Below are 25,576 nucleotides of genomic sequence, written 5' to 3' on the forward strand. Positions count from 1 at the left end.
AGCATGATTGAATAAAAAACAGTAGTAATTGCATTAATCTATCAAGACACAGCAGAGCTCCTCACCCCCAACCATGGGGTTTAGAGACTCATGCAGTAGAAGATACAATGAGAAACGTGTAAAGTGTCATGAGGTACCGATACAATGTCAAAAGATCCTATTAATAGTGAACTAGTAACCTAGGGTGTACAGAAATGAGTAAATGACGTAAAAATCCACTTCTGGGTCCACTTAGTGTGTGCTTGGGCTGAGCATTGAAGCTTTCATGTGTAGAGACTTTTTCTGGAGTTAAACGCCAGCTTTTATGCCAGTTTGGGCGTTTAACTCCAATTTTTATGCCAGTTCCAGCGTTAAACGCTGGGAATTCTGAAGCTAATTTGCAACGCCGATTTGGGCCATCAAATCTCGGGCAAAGTATGGATTATTATACATTGCTGGAAAGCCCAGGATGTCTACTTTCCAATGCCGTTGAGAGCGCGCCAATTGGGCTTCTGTAGCTCCAGAAAAGCCACTTCGAGTGCAGGGAGGTCAGAATCCAACAGCATCTGCAGTCCTTTCCAGCCTCTGAATCAGATTTTTGCTCAGGACCCTCAATTTCTGCCAGAAAATACCTGAAATCACAGAAAAACGCACAAACTCATAGTAAAGTCCAGAAAAGTGAATTTTAACTAAAAACTACTAGAAGTATACTAAAAACTAACTAAAATATACTAAAAACATACTAAAAACAATGCCAAAAAGCGTATAAATTATCCGCTCATCACAACACCAAACTTAAATTGTTGCTTGTCCCCAAGCAACTAAAAATCAAAATAGGATAAAAAGAAGAGAATATACTATAGACTCCAAAATATCAAGGAAACTTAGCTCCAATTAGATGAGCGGGACTAGTAGCTTTTTGCTTCCGAACAGTTTTGGCATCTCACTTTATCTTTTGAAGTTCAGAATGATTGGCATCTATAGGAACTCAGAACTCAGATAGTGTTATTGATTCTCCTAGTTAAGTATAATGATTCTTGAACATTGCTATTGTATGAGTCTTGGCTGTGGCCCAAGGCACTCTGTCTTCCAGTATTACCACCGGATACATACATGCCACAGACACATACTTGGGTGAACCTTTTCAGATTGTGACCCAGCTTTGCTAGAGTCCCCAATTAGAGGTGTCCAGGGTTCTTAAGCACGCTCTTTTTGCCTTGGATCACACTTTATTTCTTTCTTTTTTTTCGTTTTTTTTTTTGAATCACTGCTTTTTCTTGCTTCAAGAATCAATTTGATGATTTTTCAGATCTTCAATAACAGTTCTCTTTTTCCTCATTCTTTCAAGACCCAGCAATTTTAACATTCTTAAAACAACAAATTCAAAAGACATATGCACTGTTCAAGCATTCATTCAGAAAACAAAAAGTATTGTCACCACATCAAACTAATTTAACTAGTTTCAAAGATAAATTCGAAATCCTGTACTTCTTGTTCTTTTGTGATTAAAGCACTTTTCATTTAAAAGAGATGATGGATTCATAGGACATTCATAGCTTTAAGACATGAATTTTAAATTTTATTAATTATGAATTAAGAACAAGACTCAAAAATAGATATAAGATGAGACTAGTAAGAATAGAAAACAAAAATTTAAATAGGCTCCTAATGATAGAGGTTTTCACAGAGTTAGAACTCAACAACCTTGATTTTGAGAAGTGGATGCTCCCTCAAATTGAGGAGAGAACTTTTGGCGTTTCAATTCTTGAAATTCACGCCCCTGCTTCTCTTGTTCCTTCAGCAATTTGCAGAGCATGCAGCTATGATTCTGCTGTTCTTCCTTAAGTTGCTCCATAGTTTCTTGCAACTTGGTGATAGATGCTTCTAGGCTGGCCCAGTAGTCAATTTCAGGAAATTCAGGGAGGAACTCCTGTGCCCTCTTTTTGATAGAGTTGTCTTGCATTTGTCCTTCCATTGACTTCTTGGTGATTGGATGTTCAATGGGTATGAATTCATCTACTCCCATCTTTACCCCAGCCTCTTTACAGAGCAAGGAGATCAAGCTTGGGTAAGCCAGTTTGGCTTCAGTGGAATTCTTATTTGCAATTGTGTAGATCTCACAAGCAATCAGATGATGAACCTCCACTTCTTTTCCAAGCATAATGCAATGAATCATCACTGCTCTCTTGATAGTGACCTCAGAACGGTTGCTAGTGGGCAATATGGAACGCCCAATAAAGTCTAGCCAACCTCTTGCAATTGGTTTGAGGTCTCCCCTCTTGAGTTGGTTTGGGACACCTTTTGAATTGGTTATCCACTTAGTTCCAAGGAGGCATATGTCCTCTAGAACTTGATCCAACTCTTTATCTGCTCTCACCATTCTCCTATTAAAGGATTCAGGATCATCTTGCAGTTGAGGCAATTTGAAGATCTCTCTTATTTTGTCCAGATGGAAGTAGATAACTTTCCCTCTGACCATGGTTCTGTAAGTATGGAAAGCAGTTCCAGTCATTCTCTGCTTATCTGTCAGGCACAGATTTGAGTAGAATTCCTGAACCATATTTCTTCCAACCTTTATCTCAGGATTGGTTAGAACTTCCCATCCTCTGTTTCGAATTTGCTCTTGGATCCCCGGATATTCATCTTCTTTCAGATCGAATTTGACTTCTGGGATCACTGACCTCAGACCCATTATTTTGTGATAATGGTCTTCATGTTCTTTGGTTAAGAACTTCTCTTGATTCCAAAGATTCTTTGGATTATTCTCTTTCTTTCCTCTTAAATTGGTTTGTTTTCCCTTAGGAGCCATGATCTGGATGAATCTTGGCTTAGTGATCACGGAAAAGCACACCAAACTTAGAGGTTTGCTTGTCCTCAAGCAAAAGAAAGGAAAAAGGAGAGAGAGGAGGAGAGCAAATTCGAATGGTGTGGGGAAATAGGGTGGCCGAACGTGTATTTATAAGGGAGGGGGGAGAGATTTCGAAAATTTTGAAGGAGATTTGAGAAGATATGGAGAGAATTTGAGAAGAAATTGAGTTTTTGAAGATTTGGGATGGATTTGAGAGAGATTTGAAGATTGATTTTAATTTTTGAAAATTTGAAGGTGAATGATGAAAGTTTGAAATGTGTTTATGTAGAAAAGTATGGATCAAAAAAAGAAAGTTTGAAAAAAAATTTAATCGGAAAGCAAAATCTCAGTCCCCCACCTTTCTAGCGTTAAACGCCCAGAATGGTATCCATTCTGGCGTTTAACACCCATTTGTTGGCCATTGTGGGCGTTTAACGCCCAGCCAGGTGCCCTGGCTGGCGTTAAACGCCAGAATTCCCTTTGTCACTGGGCGTTTTTCTAAACACCCAGGATGCTGTACGCCTGGCGTTAAACGCCCAGAATGGTGCCCATTCTGGCGTTTAACGCCCAAAATGGCACCTTTACTGGCGTTAAACGCCCAGAATGGTGCCCATTCTGGCGTTTAACGCCCAAAGTACCCCTTACTGGCATTTTTTCGCTAGTAAGCTCTTTTTCTCTGCTTTTTGCACTGAATCCTTCTGTAACTCTGTGAATTCCTTCATTTTTGATACTTGCCCTTGTAGAAACAAAACATATAACCTGCTAATGAATGGGTTGCCTCCCAGCAAGCGCTTCTTTATTGTCTTTAGCTGGACCTTCACTGAGGATTATTCCAGCCTCAGTTTTGAGCATTCCTGCTCAAAGTTGCTTTCAAGATAATGCTTGATCCTCTGTCCATTAACAATGAACTTCTTGTCAGAATCAGTATCCTGAAGCTCAACATATCCATATGGTGATACTCCAGTAATCACATACGGACCCCTCCAGCGGGATTTACGTTTTCCTGGGAACAATCTGAGCCTAGAGTTGAAGAGCAGAACTTTTTGTCCTGGCTCAAAGACTCTGGATGACAACTTCTTATCATGCCACTTCTTTGCCTTTTCCTTATAAATCTTAGCATTTTCAAAGGCACTGAGTCTAAATTCATCTAGCTCATTTAGCTGGAGCAATCTTTTTTCACCAGCTAACTTAGCATCCAGGTTTAGGAATCTGGTTGCCCAGTAAGCTTTATGTTCCAGTTCCACGGGCAGATGACAGGCCTTGCCATACACAAGTTGGTATGGAGAGGTTCCTATTGGAGTTTTGAATGCTGTTCTGTATGCCCACAGAGCATCATCCAAGCTCTTTAACCAATCCTTTCTACGGGGAATTACAGTCCGTTCAAGGATTCTTTTTAACTCTCTGTTAGAGACTTCAGCTTGCCCATTTGTCTGTGGATGATACGGGGTCGCCACTTTGTGGCTAATTCCATATCAGACCATAGCAGAGTACAGCTGTTTATTGCAGAAATGAGTATCCCCATCACTTATTATGACTTTGGGAACACCAAATCTGCTGAAGATGTATTTCTGGAGGAATTTCAGCACGGTCTTAGTGTCATTAGTGGGTGTAGCAATTGCTTCTACCCACTTAGATACATAGTCCACTGCTACCAGAATGTAAGTGTTTGAGTATGATGGTGGGAATGGACCCATGAAGTCAATCCCCCATACATCAAACAACTCAATCTCTAAGATCCCTTGTTGAGGCATGGCGTATCCGTGAGGCAAGTTACCAGCTCTTTGGCAGCTGTCACAGTTACGCACAAACTCTCGGGCATCTCTATAGAGAGTAGGCCAGTAGAAGCCACATTGGAGGACCTTAGTGGCTGTTCGCTCACTTCCAAAATGCCCTCCATACTGTGATCCATGGCAGTGCCATAGGATCCTTTGTGCTTCCTCTCTGGGTACACATCTACGAATCATTCCGTCTGCACATCTCTTAAAGAGATATGGCTCATCCCATAGGTAGTACTTGGCATCTGAAATTAATTTCTTTCTTTGTACCCTGCTGTACTCCTGGGGTATGAACCTCACAGCTTTGTAATTTGCAATATCTGCAAACCATGGAGCTTCCTGAATGGCAAAGAGTTGCTCATCTGGGAAAGTCTCAAAAATCTCAGTAGAAGGGAGGGACGCCCCAGCTACTGGTTCTATTCGGGACAGATGATCAGCTACTTGGTTCTCTGTCCCTTTTCTGTCTCTTATTTCTATATCAAACTCTTGCAGAAGCAACACCCATCTTATAAGCCTGGGTTTTGAATCCTGCTTTGTGAGTAAGTACTTAAGAGCAGCATGGTCAGTGTACACAATCACCTTTGATCCCACTAGATAGGATCTAAACTTGTCAATGGCATAGACCACTGCAAGTAATTCTTTTTCTGTGGTTGTGTAATTCTTCTATGCATCATTTAGAACAAGGCTGGCATAATAAATGACGTGCAGAAGCTTGTTATGCCTCTGTCCCAACACTGCACCAATGGCATGGTCACTGGCATCACACATTAGTTCAAATGGCAATGTCCAGTCTGGTGCAGAGATGACTGGTGCTGTTACCAGCTTGGCTTTCAGGGTCTCAAATGCCTGCAGACACTGTGTGTCAAACACAAATGGTGTGTCAGCAGCTAGCAGGTTGCTCAAAGGTTTTGCAATTTTTGAAAAATCCTTTATAAACCTCCTGTAGAATCCTGCATGCCCCAGAAAGCTTCTGATTGCCTTAACATTGGCAGGTGGTGGTTATTTTTCAATTACCTCTACCTTTGCCTTATCCACCTCTATTCCCCTGCTTGAAATTTTGTGCCCAAGGACAATTCCCTCAGTCACCATAGAGTGACATTTCTCCCAGTTTAAAACCAGGTTAGTCTCTTGGCACCTTTTCAGGATAAGTGCTAGGTGGTCAAGACAGGAGCTGAATGAGTCTCCATATACTGAGAAGTCATCCATGAAGACTGATGAGCGGATAATTTATACGCTTTTTGGCATTGTTTTTAGTATGTTTTTAGTATGATCTAGTTAGTTTTTAGTATATTTTTATTAGTTTTTAGTTAAAATTCACTTTTCTGGACTTTACTATGAGTTTGTGTGTTTTTCTGTGATTTCAGGTATTTTCTGGCTGAAATTGAGGGACCTGAGCAAAAATCTGATTCCGAGACCAAAAAGGACTGCAGATGCTGTTGGATTCTGACCTCCCTGCACTCAAAGTGGATTTTCTGGAGCTACAGAAGCCCAATTGGCGCGCTCTCAACGGCGTTGGAAAGTAGATATCCTGGGCTTTCTAGCAATATATGATAGTCCATACTTTGCCCAATATTTAATGGCCCAAACTGGCGTTCAAAGTCACCCTCAGAATTCCCAGCGTTAAACGCCGGAACTGGCACAAGGATGGGAGTTAAACGCCCAAACTGGCACCAAAGCTGGAGTTTAACTCCAAGAAGAGTCTCTACACGAAAATGCTTCAATGCTCAGCCCAAGCACACACCAAGTGGGCCCGGAAGTGGATTTTTATGTCTTTTACTCATCTCTGTAAACCCTAGGCTACTAGTTCTCTATATATAGGACTTTTTACTATTGTATTTTCATCTTCTGATCTTTGGAACCTTTTGATCCTTAGATCTTTTGATCACTTTTAGATCTCTAGATCATCTTTGGACATCTAGTTCTTAGATCATTGGGAGGCTGGCCATTCGGCCATGCCTAGACCTTGTTCTTATGTATTTTCAACGGTGGAGTTTCTACACACCATAGATTAAGGTGTGGAGCTCTGCTGTACCTCGAGTATTAATGCAATTACTATTGTTCTTCTATTCAATTCCACTTGTTCTTGTTCCAAGATATCACTTGTTTTTCAACTTGATGAACGTGATGATCCGTGACACTCATCATTCTCACCTATGAACGCATGCCTGACAACCACCTCCGTTCTACCTTAGATTGGGTGGATATCTCTTGGATTCTTTAACCGGAATCTTCGTGGTATAAGCTAGAACTGATGGCGGCATTCAAGAGAATCCGGAAGGTCTAAACCTTGTTTGTGGTATTCTAAGTAGGATTCAATGATTGAATGACTGTGACGAGCTTCAAACTCCTGAGGACGGGGCGTTAGTGACAGACGCAAAAGAATCACTGGATTCTATTCCGGCCTGATTGAGAACCGACAGATGGATAGCCGTGCCGTGACAGGGTGCGTTGAACATTTCCACTGAGAGGATGGGAGGTAGCCACTGACAACGGTGAAACCCTTGCATATAGCTTGCCATGGAAAGGAGTAAGAAGGATTGGACGAAGACAGTAGGAAAGCAGAGAGACGGAAGGGACCAAGCATCTTCATACGCTTATCTGAAATTCCTACCAATGAATTACACAAGTATCTCTATCTCTATCTTTATGTTTTATTCGTATATCACCCATAACCATTTGAGTTTGCCTGACTAAGATTTACAAGGTGACCATAGCTTGCTTCATACCAACAATCTCTGTGGGATCGACCCTTACTCGCGTAAGGTTTATTACTTGGACGACCCAGTACACTTGCTGGTTAGTTGTGCGAAGTTGTGTTTATACCATGGTGTTGAACACCAAGTTTTTGGATTATTCGTGTTGTAGTGATCACAATTTCGTGCACCAAGTTTTTGGCGCCGTTGCCGGGGATTGTTGAGTTTGGACAACTGACGGTTCATCTTGTTGCTTAGATTAGGTATTTTTCTTCAGAGTTCTTAAGAATGAATTCTAGTGTTTCAAGGTGATGTTCTTATCATCACCAAAGCTGATTGATCTTCATCAATTTAGCTCTTGAATGCAATGTTCTGCTGAAGCTTGGCTAGCCATGTCTAATTCCTTTAGACTGAAGCTTTAGACTAACATTGCATGATTCCTAGAATTCTCATTGAGAATTTTGATACCTTTATTTTCTCTTCCACTTAATTTTCGAAAAAAACCAAAAAAACTACAAAATCATAAAATCCAAAAATATTTCTTGTTTGAGTCTAGTGTCTCATATCAAGTTTGGTGTCAATTGCATGTTTCTGTTCTTCTTGCATTCATTTATGTGTCTTAAGGATCTTCAAGTTGTTCTTGATGATTTCATTGCTCTGATCTTTAAATTCTCTTGGCTTGAGTGTTTTGTTGTTTCTCATATGCATTCTCATTTTGTTAGTGTCAGTAGTATACAAACTGCTAAGTTTGGTGTCTTGCATGCATTGTTTAGTTGATTTTAGTTGCATTTTGATTATTCCTCACTAATAAAAATCCAAAAATATTTTTAATTTGTATCTTTTCAAGTCAATAATATAGAGAATTGAAGATTCAGAACATACAGCAGAGGAATTACACAGAAAAAGCTGGGCGTTCAAAATGCCCAGTGAAGAAGACAGACTGGCGTTTAAACGCCAGCCAGAGTGCCTGGCTGGGCGTTTAACGCCCAAAAGGGTAGAGTTTTGGGCGTTAAACGCCAGAATGTGCACCATTCTGGGCGTTTAACGCCAGGATGGCACAAGAGGGAAGATTTTGTTTTTAATGCAATTTTTTTCAGGTTTTCAAAGTTTTTCAAAATCAAATCTTTTTCAAATCATATCTTTTCAATCATATTTTTTCAAAATTGATTTCTTTCTATTCTCAAAGATACTTGCTATCAATTAATGATTTGATTCAACATTTCAAGTATGTTGCCCTTTCTGTTAAGGAAGGTTTAATGTTTGAATCATATCTTTTCTTGATAGCCAAGTCATTAATTTTTTAAATCAAATCTTTTTAAAATATTTTTCAAATCATATCTTCTCAATCACCTTTTTTTTAAAACCAATCATATCTTTTTAATCACATCTTTTTCAAAAATAGTTTTTCAATCAAAATCCTTTTCAAAAATCACTTGATTTCTTTCCCACTCTTATTTTCGAAATTCGATTAAAGTTTTTCAAAATGTTTTCAAAATCTTTTACTTAATTTTTGAAAATTACTTCCCCTCTTCTCACATCCTTCTATTTATGGACTAACACTATTCCTTAATGCACAATTCGAACTTCATCTTGTTTGATAAGTTCGAATTTTCTACTTCTGCCTTCTATTTTTCTTTTCCTCTGACACCTCAAGAAATTTCTATACTGTGACATAGAGGATTCCATATTTCCTTGTTTTCTTCTCTTTCATATGAGCAGGAGCAAAGACAAAAGCATTCTTGTTGAGGCTGATCCTGAACCTGAAAGGACCTTGAAGAGAAAGCTAAGAGAAGCTAAGGCACAATTCTCTGTAGAGGACCTAACAGAAATCTTCAAAGAAGAAGAAACCATGGCAGCCGAAAACAACAACAATGCTAACAATGCAAGGAAGGTGCTGGGTGACTTTACTGCACCTACTCCCGACTTCTATGGGAGAAGCATCTCTATCCCTGCCATTGGAGCAAACAACTTTGAGCTTAAGCCTCAATTAGTTTCTCTAATGCAACAGAATTGCAAGTTCCATGGACTTCCATTGGAAGATCCTCATCAGTTTTTAGCTGAATTCTTGCAAATCTGTGACACTGTCAAGACCAATGGGGTTGACCCTGAGGTCTACAGACTTATGCTATTCCCTTTTGCTGTAAGAGACAGAGCTAGAATATGGTTGGACTCACAACCTAAAGAAAGCCTGAACTCTTGGGAAAAGCTAGTCAATGCCTTCTTGGCAAAGTTTTTTCCACCTCAAAAATTGAGTAAGCTTAGAGTGGAAGTCCAAACCTTCAGACAGAAGGAAGGAGAATCCCTCTATGAAGCTTGGGAAAGATACAAACAATTAATCAGAAAGTGTCCCTCTGACATGCTTTCTGAATGGAGCATCATAGGTATTTTCTATGATGGTCTGTCTGAACTGTCCAAGATGTCTTTGGATAGCTCTGCTGGAGGATCTCTTCATCTGAAGAAGACGCCTACAGAAGCTCAAGAGCTCATTGAAATGGTTGCAAATAACCAATTCATATACCCTTCTGAAAGGAATCCTGTGAACAATGGGACAAATCAGAAGAAAGGAGTTCTTGAGATTGATACTCTGAATGCCATATTGGCTCAGAATAAAATATTAACTCAGCAAGTCAATATGATTTCTCAAAGTCTGTCTGGAATGCAAAATGCACCAGGTAGTACTAAGGAAGCTTCATCTGAAGAAGAAGCTTATGATCCTGAGAACCCTTCAATAGAAGAGGTGAATTACATGGGAGAACCCTATGGAAACACCTATAATCCTTCATGGAGAAATCATCTAAATCTCTCATGGAAGGATCAACAGAGACCTCAACAAGGTTTCAACAACAATGGTGGAAGAAACAGGTTTAGCAATAGCAAGCCTTTTCCATCATCTTCTCAGCAACAGACAGAGAGTTCTAAGCAGAATACCTCTGACTTAGCAACCATGGTCTCTGATCTAATCAAAACCACTCAAAGTTTTATGACTGAAACAAGGTCCTCCATTAGAAACTTGGAGGGACAAGTGGGTCAGCTGAGCAAGAAAATTACTGAACTCCCTCCTAGTACCCTTCCAAGAAATACAGAAGAAAATCCAAAAGGAGAGTGCAAAGCCATCAACATGGCCGAATTAGGAGAGGAGGAAGAGGCAGTGAACGCCACTGAGGAAGACCTCAATGGACGTCCACTGGCCTCCAATGAGTTCCCCAATGAGGAACCATGGGAATCTGAGGCTCAAAATGAGACCATAGAGATTCCATTGGACTTACTTCTGCCATTCATGAGCTCTGATGAGTATTCTTCCTCTGAAGAAGATGAGTATGTCACTGAAGAGCAAGTTGCTAAATACCTTGGAGCAATCATGAAGCTAAATGACAAGTTATTTGGAAATGAGACTTGGGAGGATGAACCCCCTTTGCTCACTAAAGAACTGGATGACTTGTCTAGGCAGAAATTACCTCAAAAGAGACAGGATCTTGGGAAGGTTTCAATACCTTGTACCATAGGCACCATGACCTTCAAGAAGGCCTTGTGTGACCTAGGGTCAAGTGTAAACCTCATGCCTCTCTCTGTAATGGAGAAGATAGGGATCTTTGAGGTGCAAGCTGCAAAAATCTCACTAGAGATGGCAGACAACTCAAGAAAACAAGCTTATGGACTTGTAGAGGATGTTCTGGTAAAAGTTGAAGACCATTACATCCCTGCTGATTTCATAGTCCTAGAGACTGGGAAGTGCATGGATGAATCCATCATCCTTGGTAGACCCTTCCTAGCCACAGCAAAGGCTGTGATTGATGTTGACAGAGGAGAATTGATCATTCAAGTGAATGAAGAATCCTTGGTGTTTAAGGCTCAAGGATATCCCTCTGTCACCATGGAGAGGAAGCATGAAGAGCTTCTCTCAAAACAGAGCCAAACAGAGACCCCACAATCAAACTCTAAGTTTGGTGTTGGGAAGCCACAACCAACTTCTAAGTTTGGTGTTGAACTCCCACATTCAAACTCTAAGTTTGGTGTTGGGAGGTTCCAACATTGCTCTGAGCATTTCTGAGGCTCCATGAGAGCCCACTGTCAAGCTACTGACATTAAAGAAGCGCTTGTTGGGAGGCAACCCAATGTTATATTTTATCTATTCTCTTTTGTTATTTTATGTTCTTTTGTAGGTTGATGATCATGAGAAGTCACAAAATCAATTGAAAAAGCAAAAACAAAATGAAAAACAGAAAGAAAAACAGCACACCCTGGAGGAAGAACCTGCTGGCGTTTAAACGCCAGTAAGGCTAGCAGATGAGCGTTTAACGCCCAGTCTGGCACCATTCTGGGCGTTTAACGCCAGAAAGGGGTACCAGACTGGCGTCAAACGCCAGTAAAGGGCAAGAACTTGGCGTTAAACGCCAGAAATGGGCACCAGTGATGAGCGGATAATTTATACGCTTTTTGGCATTGTTTTTAGTATGTTTTTAGTATGATCTAGTTGGTTTTTAGTATATTTTTATTAGTTTTTAGTTAAAATTCACTTTTCTGGACTTTACTATGAGTTTGTGTGTTTTTTTGTGATTTCAGGTATTTTCTGGCTGAAATTGAGGGATCTGAGCAAAAATCTAATTCAGAGACTAAAAAGAACTGTAGATGCTGTTGGATTCTAACCTCCCTGCACTCGAAGTGGATTTTCTGGAGCTACAGAAGCCCAATTGGCGTGCTCTCAACGGCGTTGGAAAGTAGACATCCTGGGCTTTCCAGCAATATATGATAGTCCATACTTTTCCCAAGATTTGATGGCCCAAACCGGCGTACAAAGTCACCCTCAGAAATCCCAGCGTTAAACGCTGGAACTGGCACCAAAGTGGGAGTTAAACGCCCAAACTGGCATAAAAGCTGGCGTTTAACTCCAAGAAGAGTCTCTACACGAAAATGCTTCAATGCTCAGCCCAAGCACACACCAAGTGGGCCCCGAAGTGGATTTTTATGTCATTTACTCATCTCTGTACACCCTAGGCTACTAGTTCTCTATATATAGGACCTTTTACTATTGTATTTTCATCTTTGGACATCTAGTTCTTAGATCATATCTTGGTAGTTATCTTTGTTCTAATGCTATCTTAGATCATTGGGAGGCTGGCCATTCGGCCATGCCTAGACCTTGTTCTTATGTATTTTCAACGGTGGAGTTTCTACACACCATAGATTAAGGTGTGGAGCTCTGCTGTACCTCGAGTATTAATGCAATTACTATTGTTCTTCTATTCAATTCCGCTTGTTCTTGTTCTAAGATACCACTTGTTCTTCAACTTGATGAATGTGATGATCCGTGACACTCATCATCATTCTCACCTATGAACGTGTGCCTGACAACCACCTCCGTTCTACCTTAGATTGGGTGGATATCTCTTGGATTCCTGATACACGATGCATGGTTGATCGCCTGACAACCGAGTGCTCGCCTGACAACCAAGCCAGCCATTCCGTGAGATCAGAGTCTTCGTGGTATAGGCTGGAACTGATGGCGGCATTCAAGAGAATCCGGAAGGTCTAACCTTGTCTGTGGTATTCTGAGTAGGATTCAATGATTGAATGACTGTGACGTGCTTCAAACTCCTGAGGGCGGGGCGTTAGTGACAGACGCAAAAGAATCACTGGATTCTATTCCGGCCTGATTGAGAACCGACAGATGGATAGCCGTGCCGTGACAGGGTGCGTTGAACATTTCCACTAAGAGGATGGGAGGTAGCCACTGACAACGGTGAAACCCTTGCATAAGCTTGCCATGGAAAGGAGTAAGAAGGATTGGATGAAGACAGTAGGAAAGCAGAGAGACGGAAGGGACCAAGCATCTTCATACGCTTATCTGAAATTCCTACCAATGAATTACATAAGTATCTCTATCTTTATCTTTATGTTTTATTCGTATATCACCCATATCCATTTGAGTTTGCCTGACTAAGATTTACAAGGTGACCATAGCTTGCTTCATACCAACAATCTCTGTGGGATCGACCCTTACTCGCGTAAGGTTTATTACTTGGACGACCCAGTACACTTGCTGGTTAGTTGTGCGAAGTTGTGATAAAGAAGTGAGATTACAATTGTGCGTACCATGTTGATGGCGCCATTGATGATCACAATTTCGTGCACCAACCAGCCCGGCGTTTAACGCCAGAATTGGCTCAGAATGCATTTTTGCACGCCACTTGGTGCAGGGATGACTTTTCCTTGACACCTCAGGATCTGTGGACCCCACAGGATCCCCACATACCCCACCACTCTCTCTCTTCTTCACCCATTCACCAATCACCTCAACACCTCTTCCCCAAAAAACCCTTCACCTATCAAATCCCATCTTTCTCTTCACCACTCACATCCATCCTTCATAAAACCCCACCTACCCCACCATTCAAATGCAAATCACTTTCCCACCCAAACCCTCCCATACATGACCGAACCATCACCCTTCCCCCACTCCTATATAAACCCATCTTCACTCCTTCATTTTCACACAACCTAAACACTCTTTCTCCTCCTTTGGCCGAACCACAAAGCCTCCCCCATCTCCTTCATTTCTTCTTCTTCTACTCTCTTCTTTCTTCTTTTGCTCGAGGACGAGCAAACCTTTTAAGTTTGGTGTGGTAAAAGCATTGCTTTTTGTTTTTCCATAACCATTTATGGCATCCAAGGCCGGAGAAACCTATAGAAAGAGGAAAGGGAAGGCAAAAGCTTCCACCTCCGAGTCATGGGAGATGGAGAGATTCATCTCAAGGGTGCATCAAGACCACTTCTATGAAGTTGTGGCCTTGAAGAAGGTGATTCCCGAGGTCCCTTTCAAACTCAAAAAGAGTGAATATCCGGAGATCCGACATGAGATCCGAAGAAGAGGTTGGGAAGTTCTTACCAACCCCATTCAACAAGTCGAAATCTTAATGGTTCAAGAGTTCTATGCCAATGCATGGATCACCAAGAACCATGATCAAAGTGTGAACCCGGATCCAAAAAATTGGCTTACTATGGTTCGGGGGAAATACTTGGATTTTAGTCCGGAAAATGTAAGGTTGGCATTCAACTTTCCCATGATGAAGGAGATGAACATCCTTACACTAGAAGGGTCAACTTTGATCAAAGGTTGGACCAAGTCCTCATAAACATTTGTGAAGAGGGCGCCCAATGGAAGAGAGATTCAAGAGGAAAGCCGGTTCAATTGAGAAGGCATGACCTCAAGCCCGTGGCTAGAGGATGGTTGGAGTTTATCCAACGCTCAATCATTCCCACTAGCAACCGGTCCGAAGTTACTATAGACCGGGCTATCATGATTCATAGCATCATGATTGGAGAAGAAATAGAAGTTCATGAGGTTATATCCCAAGAACTTTATAAGGTGGCGGACAAGTCCTCTACCTTGGCAAGGTTAGCCTTTCCTCATCTCATTTGTCACCTCTGTTATTCAGTTGGAGTTGACATAGAGGGAGACATCCCCATTGATGAGGACAAGCCCATCACTAAGAAGAGGATGAAGCAAACAAGAGACCCCTCTCATCATCAAATCCCTGAGATGCCTCAAGGGATGCACTTTCCTCCACAAAACTACTGGGAGCAACTAAACACCTCCCTAGGAGAATTAAGTTCCAACATGGGACAACTAAGGGTGGAGCACCAAGAATATTCCATCCTCCTCCATGAAATTAGAGAAGATCAAAGAATCATGAGAGAGAAACAACAAAGACAAGGAAGAGACATTGAGGAGCTCAAGCACTCCATAGGATCTTCAAGAGGAAGAACAAGCCGCCATCACTAAGGTGGACCCGTTCTTTAATTTCCTTGTTCTTTATTTTTCTGTTTTTCGAAAATTATGCTTATGTTTATCTATGTTTGTGTCTTGTGATCATTAGTGTCTTAGTGTCTATGCCTTAAAGTTATGAATGTCATATGAATCCATCAGCTCTCTTAAATGAAAAAATGTTCTTAATTGAAAAAGAGAAAAATTGCATGAATTTTGAATTTTATAACAGTTTAATTATTTTGATGTGGTGGCAATACTTTTGTTCTCTGAATGTATGCTTAAACAGTGCATATGTCTTTTGAATTTGTGGTTCATGAATGTTGGCTCTTGAAAGAATGATGAAAAAGGAGACATGTTACTGAGGATCTGAAAAATCATTAAAATGATTCTTGAAGCAAGAAAAAGCAGTGAATACAAAAAAAAAAAGAGAAAAACGAAAAAAAAATTTCGAAAAAAAAGAAAAAAAAAAGAAAGAAAGAAAAAGAAAAAGAAGGAAAAAGAAAGAAATAAAGTTGTGATCCAAGGCAAAAAGAGTGTGCTTAAGAACCCTGGACACCTCTAATTGGGGACTCTAGCAAAGCTGAGTCACAATCTGAAAAGGTTCACCCAATTATGTGTCTGTGGCATGTATGTATCCAGTGGTAATACTGGAAGACAGAGTGCTTTGGGCCACGGCCAAGACTCAATAAGTAGCTGTGTTCAAGAATCATCATACTTAACTAGGAGAATCAATGACACTATCTGGATTCTGAGTTCCTAAAGAAGCCAATCATTCTGAATTTCAAAGGATAGAGTGAGATGCCAAAACTATTCAGAGGCAAAAAGCTAAAAGCCCCGCTCATCTAATTAATACTGATCTTCATAGATGTTTTTGGAATTCATTGCATATTCTCTTATTTTTATCTTGTTTGATTTTTAGTTGCTTGAGGACAAGCAACAATTTAAGTTTGGTGTTGTGATGAGCGGATAATTTATACGCTTTTTGGCATTGTTTTTAGTGTGATCTAGTTAGTTTTTAGTATATTTTTATTAGTTTTTAGTTAAAATTCACTTTTCTGGACTTTACTATGAGTTTGTGTGTTTTTCTGTGATTTCAGGTATTTTCTGGCTGAAATTGAGGGACCTAAGCAAAAATCTGATTCCGAGACCAAAAAGGACTGTAGATGCTGTTGGATTCTGACCTCCCTGCACTCGAAGTGGATTTTCTGGAGCTACAGAAGCCCAATTGGCGCGCTCTCAACGGCGTTGGAAAGTAGACATCCTGGGCTTTCCAAAAATATATGATAGTCCATACGTTGCTCAAGATTTGATGGCCCAAACTGGCGTTCAAAGTCACCCTCAGAATTCCCAGCGTTAAACACCGGAACTGGCACAAGGATGGGAGTTAAACGCCCAAACTGGCACCAAAGCTGGCGTTTAACTCCAAGAAGAGTCTCTACACGAAAATGCTTCAATGCTCAGCCCAAGCACACACCAAGTGGGCCCGGAAGTGGATTTTTATGTCTTTTACTCATCTCTGTAAACCCTAGGCTACTAGTTCTCTATATATATGACCTTTTACTATTGTATTTTCATCTTCTGATCTTTGGAACCTTTTGATCCTTAGATCTTTTGATCACTTTTAGATCTCTAGATCATCTTTGGACATCTAGTTCTTAGATCATTGGGAGGCTGGCCATTCGGCCATGCCTAGACCTTGTTCTTATGTATTTTCAACGGTGGAGTTTCTACACACCATAGATTAAGGTGTGGAGCTCTGCTGTACCTCGAGTATTAATGCAATTACTATTGTTCTTCTATTCAATTCCACTTGTTCTTGTTCCAAGATATCACTTGTTCTTTAACTTGATGAATGTGATGATCCGTGACACTCATCATCATTCTCACCTATGAACGCGTGCCTGACAACCACCTCCGTTCTACCTTAGATTGGGTGGATATCTCTTGGATTCTTTAACCGGAATCTTCGTGGTATAAGCTAGAACTGATGGCGGCATTCAAGAGAATCCGAAAGGTCTAAACCTTGTCTGTGGTATTCTGAGTAGGATTCAATGATTGAATGACTGTGACGAGCTTCAAACTCCTGAGGGCGGGGCGTTAGTGACAGACGCAAAAGAATCACTGGATTCTATTCCGGCCTGATTGAGAACCGACAGATGGATAGCCGTGCCGTGACAGGGTGCGTTGAACATTTCCACTGAGAGGATGGGAGGTAGCCACTGACAATGGTGAAACCCTTGCATACAGCTTGCCATGGAAAGGAGTAAGAAGGATTGGATGAAGACAGTAGGAAAGCAGAGAGACGGAAGGGACCAAGCATCTTCATACGCTTATCTGAAATTCCTACCAATGAATTACATAAGTATCTCTATCTCTATCTTTATGTTTTATTCGTATATCACCCATAACCATTTGAGTTTGCCTGACTAAGATTTACAAGGTGACTATAGCTTGCTTCATACCAACAATCTCTGTGGGATCGACCCTTACTCGCGTAAGGTTTATTACTTGGACGACCCAGTACACTTGCTGGTTAGTTGTGCGAAGTTGTGTTTATACCATGGTGTTTAACACCAAGTTTTTGGATTATTCGTGTTGTAGTGATCACAATTTCGTGCACCAAAGACTTCCAGGAATTTCTCCACCATATCAGAGAAAATGGATAGCATGCATCTCTAAAAGGTTGCAGGAGCATTACACAGACCAAAAGGCATCCTTCTATAGGCAAACACGCCAGAAGGGCAAGTAAATGCTGTTTTCTCTTGGTCTTGAGGGTCTACTGCAATTTGGTTGTAACCTGAATAGCCATCCAAAAAGCAGTAATAATCATGACCAGCTAGTCTTTCTAGCATTTGGTCTATGAATGGTAAAGGAAAATGATCCTTTCTGGTGGCTGTATTGAGCCTTCTGTAGTCAATACACATACGCCACCCTGTGACTATTCTTGTAGGAACTAGTTCATTTTTTTCATTATAAACCACTGTCATGCCTCCCTTTTTGGGGACAACTTGGACAGGGCTCACCCAGGGGCTATCAGAAATAGGATAGATAATGCCAGCCTCTAGTAATTTAGTGACCTCTTTCTGCACCACCTCCTTCATGGCTGGATTTAGCCTCCTTTGTGGTTGGACCACTGGTTTGGCATTATCCTCCAACAGGATCTTGTGCATGCATCTAGCTGGGCTAATGCCCTTAAGATCACTTATGGACCACCCAAGAGCTGTCTTGTGTGTCCTTAGCACTTGAATCAGTGCTTCCTCTTCCTGTAGATTTAAAGCAGAGCTTATAATCACTGGAAAAGTGTCACCCTCTCCCAGAAATGCATACTTCAGGGATGGTGGTAGTAGTTTGAGTTCAGGTTTGGGAGGCTTATCCTTCTCCTGAGGAATTTTCAAAAATTCTTTTGTTTCCTTTGGTTCTTCTTGATCAGGCTGAGCATCCTTGAAGATGTCCTCAAGCTCTGATTCTAGACTTTCAGTCATATTGATCTCTTCCACCAAAGAGTCAATAATGTCAGCACCCATGCAGTCATTTGGTGTGTCTGGATGCTGCATAGCTTTTACAGCATTCAACTTGAACTCATCCTCATTGACTCTCAGGGTTACTTCCCCTTTTTGTACATCAATGAGAGTTCGTCCAGTTGCTAGGAAAGGTCTTCCTAGAATGAGAGTTGCACTCTTGTGCTCCTCCATTTCCAGCACCACAAAGTCAGTTGGAAAGGTGAATGGCCCAACCTTGACAATCATGTCCTCTATTATGCCTGATGGATATTTAATGGAGCCATCAGCAAGTTGGAGCCATATCCAGGTTGGTTTGACTTCTTCAGTCAACCCAAGCTTTCTGATAGTGGATGCAGGTATTAGATTGATGCTTGCTCCAAGATCACATAGGGCTGTCTTGGTGCAAGCACCTTCTAATGTGCATGGTATCATAAAGCTTCCTGGATCTTGAAGCTTTTCTGGTAAGCTTTTTAAAATGACTGCACTGCATTCTTCAGTGAGAAATACTTTTTCAGTTTCTCTCCAATCTTTCTTATGACTTAAGATCTCTTTCATGAACTTAGCATAAGAAGGTATTTGCTCAAGTGCCTCTGCAAATGGAATCTTTATTTCAAGAGTCCTTAGATAATCTGCAAAGCGGGCAAATTGCTTATCCTGTTCCGCTTGGCGGAGTTTCTGAGGATAAGGCATCTTGGCTTTATATTCTTCAACCTTAGTTGCTGCAGGTTTATTCCTTACAGAAGTGGTTGAAGAAGCCTTTTTAAAGGGATTACTGTCAGCACTCTCAGGTGTCTGATCCTCCCTTGGCGTCTGAACGCCAGGATTGGGTGAAGATTGGGCGTTTAACGCCAACTTCTCTCCCTTTTCTGGCATTTGAATGCCAGAACTGGGCAGGGAATGGGCGTTTAACGCCAGCTTTCCCACCTTTTCTGGCATTTGAATGCCAAAAGTACTCCTCTCTGGGCTCTTACTATCCTCAGAGGGATTTTGGACAGTGGTTTGGTTATCCTCTGTCAATTGTTCCTTATTTGGCTTTTTGCTACTTTGAGCAGTGTTATTCAATGTCTTCCCACTCCTCAGTTGAACTGCTTGACATTCTTCTGTTATCTGTTTAGATATCTGCTGTTTTGCCTGATTCAACTCCAGTTCTATGTTCTTGTTAGCAATTTTAGTTTCTTGGAGCATCTCTTTAAATTCTGCTAACTGTTTTGTCATCAATTGCTGATTAAGCTCAATCATCTGTTCTTGAGGATTAGGATCAGTGGCTACTGCCATAACTTATTTTTTTGTAGAGAACTCATTGCTAGAGTACAAGTATTGATTTCTAGCAACAGTATCTATAAGCTCTTGAGCCTCTTCAATCATCTTCCTCATATGTATAGATCCACCAGCTGAGTGATCTAAAGACATCTGAGCTTTTTCTGTAAGCTCATAGTAGAAGATGTCTAACTGTACCCACTCTGAAAACATTTCAGAGGGGCATTTTCTTAGCATACCTCTATACCTCTCCCAGGCATTGTAAAGGGATTCATTATCCTCTTGTTTAAAGCCTTGGATGTCCATCCTTAGCTGTGTCATCCTTTTTGGAGGGTAAAATTGATTTAGGAATTTGTCTGATAACTATTTTCATGTCTTTATGCTTGCTGTAGGTTGGTTATTTAACCACCTCTTAGCTTGATGTTTTACAGCAAATGGAAACAGTAATAATCTGTAGACATCCTGATCCACCTCTTTATCACGTACTGTGTCAGCAAGTTGTAAGAATTGTGCCAGAAACTCAGTAGGTTCTTTCTGTGGAAGACCGGAATACTGGCAATTTTGCTGCACCATGATAATGAGTTGAGGGTTTAGCTCAAAGCTGCTTGCTTTGATGGGAGGTATACAGATGCTACTCCCATATGCAGCCGTAATGGGGTTAGCATATGACCCCAAAGTCCTTCTGGACTGCTCAATTCCACTTAGGTCCATGATGGAGAAAGGGAAATGATATGGATTGCAAGTAGATTAAAATATTTTTTTTTGAATTGACCGAAAAAAATAAAATAAAACAAAAGGAAAAAAAATAAATTTTCAAAAACTAAAAGAAAATAAGATCAAAGCAAATTGAAAACTAAATCAATTAATTAGTTAAAAAGATTTTGGAGTTAGCAATAGAAAAGATATGATTGAAAATTATTTTGAAAGAGATTTGATATATATATATATTTTTTTTTTTGAAATGAGGAAAGAGAAAAACAACAAAATGACACCAAACATAAAATTTTTAGAAAATCAAACACTAATTTTCGAAAATTTTAAGGGAAAAACACAAAGAGGACACCAAACTTAGAATTTTTAAGGATCAAAAAGGGACTAAGGACATGCAAATTCGAAAATTAAAAGAAAAATAAAAGCATGCAATTGACACCAAACTTAAAATATGAAACTAGACTCAACTAAAAGACTCTAAACCAACAAAAATAAAACAGTCCTAATCTAAGCAACAAGATAAGCCGTCAGTTGTCCAAACTCGAACAATCCCCGGCAACGGCGCCAAAAACTTGGTGCATGAAATTGCAATCACACTTTTGCAATTCCGCACAACTAACCAGCAAGTGCACTGGGTCGTCCAAGTAATACCTTACGTGAGTAAGGGTCGATCCCACGGAGATTGTCGGCTTGAAGCAAGCTATGGTTATCTTGTAACTCTTAGTTAGGATATTAATAATTATCAGAGTTGATTGTGAAAAAGTAAAAGAACATGAAATTAGTACTTGTATTGCAGTAATGGAGAACAGGTTGAGGTTTTGGAGATGCTCTATCTTCTGAATCTCTGCTTTCCTACTGTCTTCTTCTTCAAGCACGCAAGGCTCCTTCCATGGCAAGCTGTATGTAGGGTTTCACTGTTGTCAATGGCTACCTCCCATCCTCTCAGTGAAAATGTTCAACGCACCCTGTCACGGCACGGCTATTCAGCTGTCGGTTCTCGATCATGTCGGAATAGAATCCAATGATTCTTTTGCGACTATCACTAACGCCCCACAATCGCGAGATTGAAGCTCGTCACAGTCATTCAATCATTGAATCCTACTCAGAATACCACAGACAAGGTTTAGACCTTCCGGATTCTCTCGAATGCCGCCATCCATTCTAACTTATACCACGAAGATTCTGATTAAGGAATCCAAGAGATATCTACTCAATCTAAGGTAGAACGGAGGTGGTTGTCAGGCACACGTTCATAGTTGAGAATGATGATGAGTGTCACGGATCATCACATTCATCAGGTTTAAGAACAAGTGATATCTTAGAATGGAAGCAAGCATGATTGAATAAAAAATAGTAGTAATTGCATTAATCCATCAAGACACAGCAGAGCTCCTCACCCCCAACCATGGGGTTTAGAGACTCATGCTGTAGAAGATACAATGAGAAACGTGTAAAGTGTCATGAGGTACCGATACAATGTCAAAAGATCCTATTAATAGTGAACTAGTAACCTAGGGTGTACAGAAATGAGTAAATGACGTAAAAATCCATTTCTGGGTCCACTTAGTGTGTGCTTGGACTGCGCATTGAAGCTTTCATGTGTAGAGACTTTTTCTGGAGTTAAACGCCAGCTTTTATGCCAGTTTGGGCGTTTAACTCCAATTTTTATGCCAGTTCCAGCGTTAAACGCTGGAAATTCTGAAGCTGATTTGCAACGCCGGTTTGGGCCATCAAATCTCGGGCAAAGTATGAACTATTATATATTGCTGGAAAGCCCAGGATGTCTACTTTCCAACGCCGTTGAGAGCGCGCCAATTGGGCTTCTGTAGCTCCAGAAAATCCACTACGAGTGCAGGGAGGTCAGAATCCAACAGCATCTGCAGTTCTTTCCAGCCTCTGAATCAGATTTTTGCTCAGGATCCTCAATTTCAGCCAGAAAATACCTGAAATCACAGAAAAATACACAAACTCATAGTAAAGTCCAGAAAAGTGAATTTTAACTAAAAACTACTAGAAGTATACTAAAAACTAACTAAAATATACTAAAAACATACTAAAAACAATGCCAAAAAGCGTATAAATTATCCGCTCATCATTGCTCTTGATAGTGGACTTTCAGTTGGCAATCCCAGATCAGTTGATCCAAGTGGCCATGTTTTGAAATACTCCTCAGAATCTACTTGTCCAAGCATATCTGATGAGCGGATAATTTATATGCTTTTTGGCATTGTTTTTAGGTAGTTTTTAGTAAGTTCAAGCTACTTTTAGGGATGTTTTCATTAGTTTTAATGTTAAAATCATATTTCTGGACTTTACTATGAGTTTGTGTGTTTTTTTTGTGATTTCAGGTAATTTCTGGCTGAAATTGAGGGACTTGAGCAAAACTCTGAAAAGGGCTGACAAAAGGACTGCTGATGCTGTTGAAATCTGACCTTCCTGCACTCAAAATGGATTTTCTGGAGCTACAGAACATCAAATGGCGCGCTCTCAACGGCGTTGGAAAGTAGACATCTAGAGCTTTCCAGCAATATATAATAGTCCATACTTTATTCGGAGATTGACGACGTAACTTGGCGTTGAACGCCAAGTATATGCTGCTGTCTGGAGTTAAACGCGAGAAACACGTCATGATCCGGAGTTGAACGCCCAAAACACGTTATAACTTGAAGTTCAACTCCAAGAAAAGCCTCAGCTCGTGGATAGACCAAGCTCAGCCCAAACATACACCAAGTGGGCCCCGGAAGTGGATTTATGCATCAATTACTTACTTCTGTAAACCCTAGTAGCTAGTTTATTATAAATAGAACTCTTTACTATCATATTATCATCTTGGTTTTTTATCCTGGATTGTATTTTGATCCAGTGACCACATTTTGGGGGCTTGCCATTCGGCCATGCCTGAACCTCTTTCACTTATGTATTTTCAACGGTGGAGTTTCTGCACACCGTAGATTAAGGGTGTGGAGCTCTGTTGTACCTCAAGTTTCAATACAATTACTATTACTTTCTATTCAATTCTCTTTTATTCTTATTCCAAGATATACGTTGCACTTAACTTTGATGAATGTGATGATCCGTGACACTCATCATCATTCTCACCTATGAACGCGCGTGACTGACAACCACTTCCGTTCTACTCTTGGCCGGGCGCATATCTCTTAGATTCCTCAACAGAATCTTCGTGGTATAAGCTAGATAGATGGCGGCATTCATGAGGATCCGGAAAGTCTAAACCTTATCTGTGGTATTCCGAGTAGGATTCTGGGATTGAATGACTGTGACGAGCTTCAAACTCCTGAAGGCTGGGCGTGATGACAAACGCAAAAGAATCAAGGGATTCTATTCCAACCTGATTGAGAATCGACAGATGATTAGCCGTGCTGTGACAGAGCATAGGAACGTTTTCACTGAGAGAATGGGATGTAGCCATTGACAACGGTGATGCCCTACATACAGCTTGCCATGGAAAGGAGTAAGAAGGATTGGATGAATGTAATAAGAAAGTAGAGATTCAAGAGGAGCACAACATCTCCATACGCCTATCTGAAATTTCCACTATTGATTTACATAAGTATCTCTATCCATTTTATTTTCTGTTTATTTTTATTAATCATATTTGATTTTCTAAATTCCATAATTTTATCCTCCTGACTGGGATTTACAAGATGACCATAGCTTGCTTCATACCAACAATCTCCGTGGGATCGACCCTTACTCACGTAAGGTATTACTTGGACGACCCAGTGCACTTGGTGGTTAGTTGTGCGAAGTTGTGAACCATGGCATTGACACCAAGTTTTTGGAGCCATTACCTGGGATTGTTGAAGTGAAAAGAATGAATCACAATTTCGTCCACCAAGTTTTTGGCGCCGTTGCCGGGGATTGTTTGAGTATGGACAACTGACGGTTCATCTTGTTGCTCAGATTAGGTAATTTTTATTTTATTAAAAAAAATTTTGAAAATCTTTTCAAAATCTTCTCCCTATTTTCGAAAATTATTCAAAAAATTTTTTAATATGCATTCTAAAGTTTCATGAAGCATGTTGAAGCCTGGCTGGCTGTAAAGCCATGTCTAAATTCTTTTGGACTGAGGCTTCAAAACCATCTTCATAGAGGCAAGCTAATTTGATTATTGGCTGTATGCTAAAACTTGGCTGGCCATTGGCCATGTCTAGTATTTTGGACCGGGGCTTTCACAAAAGCTTGGCTGGCTATTAAGCCATGTCTAATTCCTTGACTGGAGCTTTAAACTAACATTGCGAAGATTCCTGGAATTCATATTAAAAATTTTGAATTTCTTATTTTATTTTTTCTATATATTTTACGAAAAAAATCAAATAAAATACAAAAAAAATTAGAAAATCATAAAAATCAAAAATATTTTGTGTTTCTTGTTTGAGTCTTGTGTCAAGTCATAAGTTTCGTGTCAATTGCATGTTCATCTTTTTCTTGCATAAAATTTTCGAAAAAATTCATGCATTCATAGTGTTCATCATGATCTTCAAGTTGTTCTTGATAAACTTTCTTGTTTGATCTTCATATTTTCTTGTTTTGTGTTGTATAGTGTTTTTCATATGCATTCTTGCATTCATAGAGTCTAAACATGAAAAATTTCTAAGTTTGGTGTCTTGCATGTTTTCTTTTCTTGAAAATTTTTCAAAAATATGTTCTTGATGTTCATCATGATCTTCAAAGTGTTCTTAGTGTTCATCTTGACATTCATAGTGTTCTTGCATGCATCATGTGTTTTGATCCAAAATTTTCATGCATTGAGTATTTTTAGTGTTTTTCTCTCTCATAAAAAAAAATTAAAAAATAAAAAAATATCTTATCTTTTTAAATCTTATCTTTTTAAAATCTTTTTCAAAAATCATATCTTTTCCATTTTTTCATCATTTTCGAAAATTTCAAAAATCTTTTTCAAAATCTTTTTCTTATCTTTACATCATATTTTCGAAAATTGCATCAAAAATTAATGTTTTGATTCAAAAATTTCAAGTTTGTTACTTTCTTGTTAAGAAAGATTCAAATTTTAAGTTCTAGAAACA

Source organism: Arachis hypogaea, chromosome 2 (genome assembly GCF_003086295.3).
Source record: "Arachis hypogaea cultivar Tifrunner chromosome 2, arahy.Tifrunner.gnm2.J5K5, whole genome shotgun sequence".
NCBI lineage: Eukaryota > Viridiplantae > Streptophyta > Magnoliopsida > Fabales > Fabaceae > Arachis > Arachis hypogaea.